Source organism: Sturnira hondurensis, unplaced genomic scaffold (genome assembly GCF_014824575.4).
Source record: "Sturnira hondurensis isolate 20B ecotype Veracruz unplaced genomic scaffold, ASM1482457v3 Scaffold0004998, whole genome shotgun sequence".
Taxonomy (NCBI): Eukaryota; Metazoa; Chordata; class Mammalia; order Chiroptera; family Phyllostomidae; genus Sturnira; species Sturnira hondurensis.
The window spans coordinates 6,651,106-6,658,798 of NW_028077629.1; positions in this window are offsets into that span (position 1 = coordinate 6,651,106).

A 7,693-nucleotide genomic window follows, 5' to 3' on the forward strand; every position below is an offset into this window, starting at 1 on the left:
TTTTTAAAATGCTAAGAGGGGAGGGAATTTCAGGGGAAATAGAGGAGGGACTTAGAGGAACAAATATAAAGGATACATGGACAACAACTGAGAAGGGTGGAAATGGGAGGGAGGGGGGAGCACAGAGGGTAGGATGGGATGGGAGTAATAGAAAACTGTACTTGAAAAATAATTAAATAAATTGTAAAAAATAAATAATATAAAATGCTATTTTGATGTTTCCTAAAGATTGCTTAGGAAGCTATTACTCCTCACTAGTAAAATGGCAAGAGGTTGTACATTTAAAAAATAATTATAAATATCCTTAGGGAATCTATGTTGTCAAAAAACTATGTTAGACACATAACAATATTTAAAATTCTGAGTTTATTTTTACTACACCATCTCCTTTAACAGTTATCTTTTATACCACTGTGATAAGGACATTGAATTATCAGAAATTAATGTAGCATACTGAACAGTAGAAATGAGCTAAGAATATGTTTTTTTCTAAAAATATAATAATAGAATTGATCTAAATTAATTAGAATTGAGTGAATACCTTCTTTATAGATAGACTAAGGGCATACTCTGTCAACAATATTATTTCAGTAAATTACAACACTAAATGTGGATTTTCTAATATGGGTATCCTTGACATTTTGTTTTATTGTAGTTAATATAAACATTCTAATTTGAGTAACAGTTTTCAAAGAAAAAATACTTGTCATACATTTGTTAGTAGGCAGCAGATATGTAAATGACATTAATGTTTACAGTGGAAAAAATGTATATAATTGAAATAGACTTTGATGCAATACATGAATGTCATTGGGTTGCACAGACACCAACTGGTGCTAAATCAAACTAGCATGCTTTTAGGAATATGCCGGTACAATGACAGAAGCTTAGCGAGAGTTGAGCAACTGGCTCTCAGGTAAAACATAGCAGGTTTCAGCTAGAGGATTTCACAGGCCTCAGGGGCACTGCCATTAATAAAATTCAACTCCCAAGAAGCTCCCAGCCTCTGTGACTCTCAGTTCAACTTCCTAAATTTCTGGGATTATGTGATGGCCACTGCTGAAATGAAGTGTTCACCTATGACCCAACCCATTGCACACAGTAGGCCAAGCGGGGCATAGGCACAGTCGTGACTGATGCAGATCTCCTCCAGCCCTCTTCTGAATCAGAGGCAGTTTTCAAAGAGAAGGAATGCTTATCACTAAGCCAAGAGCTATTTCATTGCCTACCACCAACAAGAAGTATGATAGTTTCTCAAATTAAATTTCAGTGATTATCCAAGTTGATGATTCTAACTTTGAGAGTGTTTGTTTACAAGTTACTGGAAAGGTCATTTCTCAGTTCAGCAACACAACTACAATAGATGCTCAGTCTTGCATTGTGGTATGCAGAGGGAAGTACTACAAAACCCATTCAGTTTTACTTATATAAGTAAACACTGGAGATGGGGAGACATACCCACCCTAATAGGCTTTAAAGTTTCTTTCCACCCCCCCTTGTGCTTTTGCAAAGTCTTGGATATGATATGTAATCAATCAACTGTTAAATTTTATAGAAAGTTGAAACCTTAATGGTATGATAAAAGAATAAAGTAACTTTTCTATGTACTAAAGCATATATCAAGAATCTATGGGTCTATGCCTTTTAAGAAATAAGCTAGGGTTTCCTTTTGTGCATTACAAGACATTAGATCTTCCGATTGCTCCTAGATTAAAGAATTTTACTCTGTTATCGACTGTGCTTCATGAAGTTAGTAAACTTGCCCTCCAGGAAAGTTAATAATCGTGTCTCAGCCTTACTTGCTTTAACATTGAGAATTTACAAAAAAATTCACTGACTATACAAGTGGCACATACATAAGAAGAGGACAAAAAAAACAACACTGAGTTCTTCAAATAATTACATAACCTACCCTTGGTTTTTATACAATACAAATCATATACTCTTCTTCTTGTTCTATGGCAAGTCGGCAAACACAAGGCCCAAGGGCCAAATCTGGCCAGCCACCTAGTTTTATCTGGCCAGCACCTTGTTTTTACCTGGTGACAGCACCGAGCTCCTTGCCCCTAGTTCAGCAGTAGTTCCATTTACATAGTCCTAAAATTACATTGAGCCCTTTGAAGGCAACCGCAAGGCTGATGTGGCCCCCAGTGAAAATTAATCTGACACATTTGTCTTTGGGGTGGTATAATGAACTGACCAATAGAAATTGTAGGTGGTTCTTTATGATTACAGTCAGGGTAGAACTGACTCAGTGGCTGCTGTGAAAGATCCTTGCAGTCAAAAATAGCTAAATTTGTTTTTCTCCCTCTGATAATAACCAAGCACTTAACTCCTTTAATGAATTCCCTTTGTTGGATCATGGGAGTGGAGAATGGAAAGCAGGAAATTGCAAGATGAAGAGACAGGCTCTCATTGTCTGGCAGCTGACTGCTGAGCTGGAGCAACATCAGTGGGGTTCAAGGAAGAAAGGAAATGACAAAAAATACAATGCATTCCTTTGTACATTCCACACTGTGTAAGATTCAGGGCCAGATACCAGCAGTACACCAAAGACAGGAACCAAGCATGGATGTCTGTGAGACTATGAAAGCCTTGTTGTTTTGCACACTTGCAAATGCCATGCATGGGTGCACCAGCAATTTTCCACAAGGCCCCATCTTCTTGCCCTTTCTTTCTTTGCAAGAAGAAAATCAATTAAACTTGGAGCTCTTGACCTTCACTCTCAAGGACTAAAACTAACTAGAATGACATTCTCTCTATGATAGCATGCTATGTTGCCTTGAAAAAAGTTGCACTGAGAATGAAAGGCGGAGGTTTCTGTGGGTATAGATAAGGGAGTCTATACAAACTGATTCCAGTACATGTCATGGGTTAAGGCAGCATTACCAGAATTTTGCTGGTACCTATTGTGAGTCACGTCAGTTCAACTTTAATCACAAGCATGTTGCATGTGGTGATAATTTTTCCATGTAACATGACTGATGCAACTAAAATTGACATAGGATTTTCAAATTAACCTACAACTATGTATGATAGCTTTTTTCATTATATGCAGAGAAACCCCTGTCAAGAATCCTAGGGGCTACTTCCAACAAGCTTAAGCAAAAACTGTGGTCCAGATCCATCTACATCAGACCCCAGCACAACAGGTCAGCCTGGCCAGGTCAATTTCAGATCAGTGGTAACTATTGGTTTATATACAATCTTTCTTGAGGATCAGACACATTCCAGTAGATAGAACCCAGCTAATAGGTAAGCAATTAAAATCAGTCTCGTCCTATTTGTACTATATTAAAAAGGAATAAATTATTGAATTTAGTGAAAATCATCACATAGGCCCTAGAAGAAATGTAATATTTACATATTTAATAAACTGACTAACTATGCCAGATACTGAGGTAGGGGCTTACAACTCAGTTTGAATTTTGTGTAATGGGAAAGCATCAAACTAGAAGATAGAATGAACTTTGTTGCAAGTGATTATTTATTATTAAACTTTCTCCAGTTGAAATGGATGAAATGCCAGAAAAGGCAAGTGCACTGGCTGATACAACATATTAGGCTTTTGGAAGGTTCACTGGAAGCACTAATTATAAAGACAAAGGAATCAGATGGCTCTTGCTGAGCATAATTGATGCATTGGAGAAAGACGCTGAAAGGCTGAGGGTGATTTCACAAATCAGAAGCAAAAACATAATTCAGTGATCCCCCTGGCCTCCATATTAAGCAACTCATTTTTTTTTACAGCATAGAACAAAAAAGCAGAGGATCTTGGCCAGTCATAGAACTTTAAAGGAGTTGAAATTTTAGCTACATCAAGTCAAAGCTTTGGATGGATAGCGGTGACTTTGAGACTGGGATGGAGTCATGTGGGTGGGAAATATTGAAGCCTCAGATCCCCTTGAATCCTCTGCATCTATAGGAAGACTTCACATATCCCTGCTAGAGCAGAAATCAAAAGGTCCCAATTTTCCCTTTCTTGAATACAGTGCAACAGCCTCTAGACTGTACTCCCATGAGAGCATAGGATCCAGCTCCACATCTGCTCCTAGCCACCGCACCAAGTAGAGGAAGTAGCATCAAGTCACAGCAGAATACGGCCAGTGAGGTGTTGGGGCTGGATGAGAAGAAATGGATTACATTTCAAAAAAGCTGCAAGATTTAGCCAGGATATACCAGCGAGAGCCTGTAAATATGGTATGGGACTGAATTCTGAGGGTCTAGGCTCTGGAATCGGCTGGGTGGGAAATGTAACAGAAGGCTGGATAATGAAGACTTGATTGGCATGGGGGTATTCCCTCATGATACAAAATCTAATAATCTGGCAAAGGACATCAGAAGACGATGCTAATATGCTAATTCTTAATATGCTGATTTGATCAATCTAATTCTAATTTGGATGGCATTCAGAAGTTTGAATGGAGCAGTGGTCCACAGTAAGTAAAGCAGAAAGGGAACGGCTGCGATAGCAGTGGAAGCAGGCCTGCTAGAATGGGTATCCCTGCAAAGTTTGAAAATCCACCAGCTGACCATGTTCCATTGATGGAGTTGGAGGACACTTCTACCAAAGTGATAAATGATGCTCCAGAATGTAAGAGGGGCACCAGCACCATTAAAAAGAAAAGGAAAACCCCCTCAGTGGTGACTTTTCTTCTGTGAGGAAAAACAGTAGGAGATTCTATTACAACTGGGCTTAATAACAGAATTGGGAATGACAGAATCCCAAAATAATAGAGGCCAACCAGTGGCACTTAACTGTCAGAAGTTACAATAAACTCAATGTCAGGCCATTACAATGAAACCCTATGAGCTGTAAGAGCAGAGTAGCAGATGAGGGACATAGACCACAAGGGACCAAGGCACCCACCTTGGTAACCTAGATGGGCAGCCAGCAAGGGTATAACCAATTACAAAAAGAAAGAAGAAAAAAATCAAGAAAGGAGGCTGAGAGCACCAGGCCCAATAAAATATTTCAAATGCCCAGTTTCTGGACCTGAGCCATTTTGCAAATATGAAACATTGACTGAAGTCTTTACAAGGAAAGACCCAGCAAGACCATGAAAATGGGCAAGTATTTCAAAAAAGAATCCCCACAGTTCCTCCTCAAAGGGACTTAGAGCCATTTATTCAAGTTATCATATACTGAGAAGGGGGAATACAAAAGTATTTCAAAGAGTGTTAGACACTGACTCTGAGTGAACCTGTCACTCAGAAATGTGAAGTGCACATAAATGTAATGCCGTCTTATGTTGTCTTATGGTGTGTTCCCTGGTCCCTGGAAGCACCCAGTAGTCACATATCTGGCACATGGCCCTCAATATATAATAGGTATGGATGTACTTGGGTATTCTGAGAACTACCAATTAAGTTCCTTGTCTTGAGTAGTAGAATGTATTACAATGGAGGAAGGCCACATGGAAGCCTTTATAACCATCACCACCCCACCCACCCGCACTGGCCAAGTGAGTTAATCAAAAACAGTATTGGATCCTGGAGGGAATGGCAGAGATTAGTACCATCTTTAAAAGTGGTGGGGGTGATGGTCCTAATTATATCCCAAATTAATTCACTAGTCAACCAGATGAGTTCTGTCTAAAGGCAACATGGGCTCTGATACATGGTGTGTATTCACTGACCTAACAAATCTTTTCATTTCTATTTCTATTAGGGAGAATTTAAACATAGTTGCAGTCATTTGGAACAGACAGCAGAGCCAGGGCTCTGTTAACTCTCCTGCCATCCTTCATAATATATTTGGAAGAGATCTGGACTATCTGAACATTTATAGACAACATTAATAAACTCTGTGGATAGCATAATTTTCAGGGGAACCAAATGAGCAAGAAGCCACAAATATATTAGAGGTTTCAGTTAAATGCATCAACTCCAGAGGGAGATAAACCAGGGCCCACTACATTGGTAAGTTTTGAAGGGCCCAATGGTCTGGGCCATGCTGAGTTGTCCCCAGAGTTATTGCATCTCACACCAAAGAGGACTAGGGTATGAAGAAAGCCAAGAGGAAAGTATCTTTAGGTCTGTGGCAGAATATGCTGCTGGTGGAAATAGTCTGACCTTCTAGTGGACAGCATGGAAGGCAGCCAAATCTGAACGGGACCTGGAACAGGAAACGGTCCCGTAGCAGACCTAGGCTGCTGTGAAAGCAGTTCGTAGTCTTATGAAAGCACTCATATTTTCAGGTTTCTGCATGATCCTGGCTTTCTGAGTAAAGAGTGATTGGATAGCCCACCCTGGACAGATCTCCCCTGGAGCCATTTGTTTATACTCCAAAATGGTTCTTAAAAAAAGAAAAGAAAAGCTGGAGGCTTGTTCTTCTCCTCCCTGGAGAAAATTTATTTCTATTCCAGGAGAGGAGAGAGCAGATGTGTCACTGCCCTATAAGCTCCGGCTGTTAACAATTTCAGGGTTCCGCTTTCGCAGTGTAACCACTGCATGCACAAGTGATATTTGCCCCTCACTGTGCTGCTTCATGTGGAGCTGGGCGCACTGCTAAGATGCTCTGTGACTAAATTGTCTGTCCTCTCATCCAGAAATCTGCAGTTTCTGTTAGAAGGTACATAGCTATCAGATAGATAGATAGATGGATAGATAGATAGTTAGATGAAAGGCCAAATAATTTGGTTATATGCAAGTACAGTAACATCTCAGATACCTTACAGTCTTAAACTTTAAAATGTGCCCCAGCCTTTGGGGTGGAAAAAAACCACATTGTGTGGGATTTCTGTCAATTCCCAGTGGGAACTTCACAGCATAAATCCCAAGCATTCTGGAGCAAGGCCACACCATCCATAGTAGAGAATGATATAGCATTTACAAACCAAATCCTGAGTTGTTCTTAGTGCTAACAGAGATGGTCATATAGCCGCTTGGTTACACTAGAGTTGGGTCATTTTAACAAGGCCATGACAGACAACAGAGGAAGGAGGGAGTCTTTATCTTCCTGTGATGCATAGGAACTCAGCTGTGTATTATTTTTGTACAAACATGTCTGTTTTCAGAGAGAATTTATGAAGCTCTAGAAGCCTGACAGGCACAAAGCTCCCCTTTAAGCACAAGTGATTCTGTCTTGAGTCAATGTGACAAAAGCAAATAAACCTCAGCTGGTTAGACACAGAGCTAGAGTAACTGGCTATGTGAGAGCGCAGAGGCCACTGCAGATTCCTGGGGAAATATGAAAGGTCTAGGTACACGGAGAGGCCAAGATCATTTGAGCTCATGCTGTACTTCCCACGAGGCTAAGCCCTTCCCCCAGCTCTACCTGAAGCCTATCTCACTGGAAGCCCAGGTGCCTGAGCGTACACCACAGGGCAGCACTCACGCAGTGCCTTTCCCTCTGTGCTGAACCTCACTCAAAAGACAAACTGGGTGCCATTTCTCATTAACAAAAACAATTATGGCACAAGAGCTAACATTTCCAAAGGGCTTATGCCAAGCACTGAGCTGGTGTTTTGTAAGATTTACCTTGTTTTATACTTAACTTGATTTGTTTGGTCCTGTTATTAACCTATGTCACAGAAAGGAAACCAAGGTACAGAGGTTTAATAAACAAGTTGCACAAATGGAACTTGAGGTCATTGACTCCAGATCCTGTGCCCTCAGCTACTATATTGTTCTGCCTCTCCTTTCACTTTGCTCAGTCCCATCCTCTCTTGAGAGTCTCTGATAGGACAGC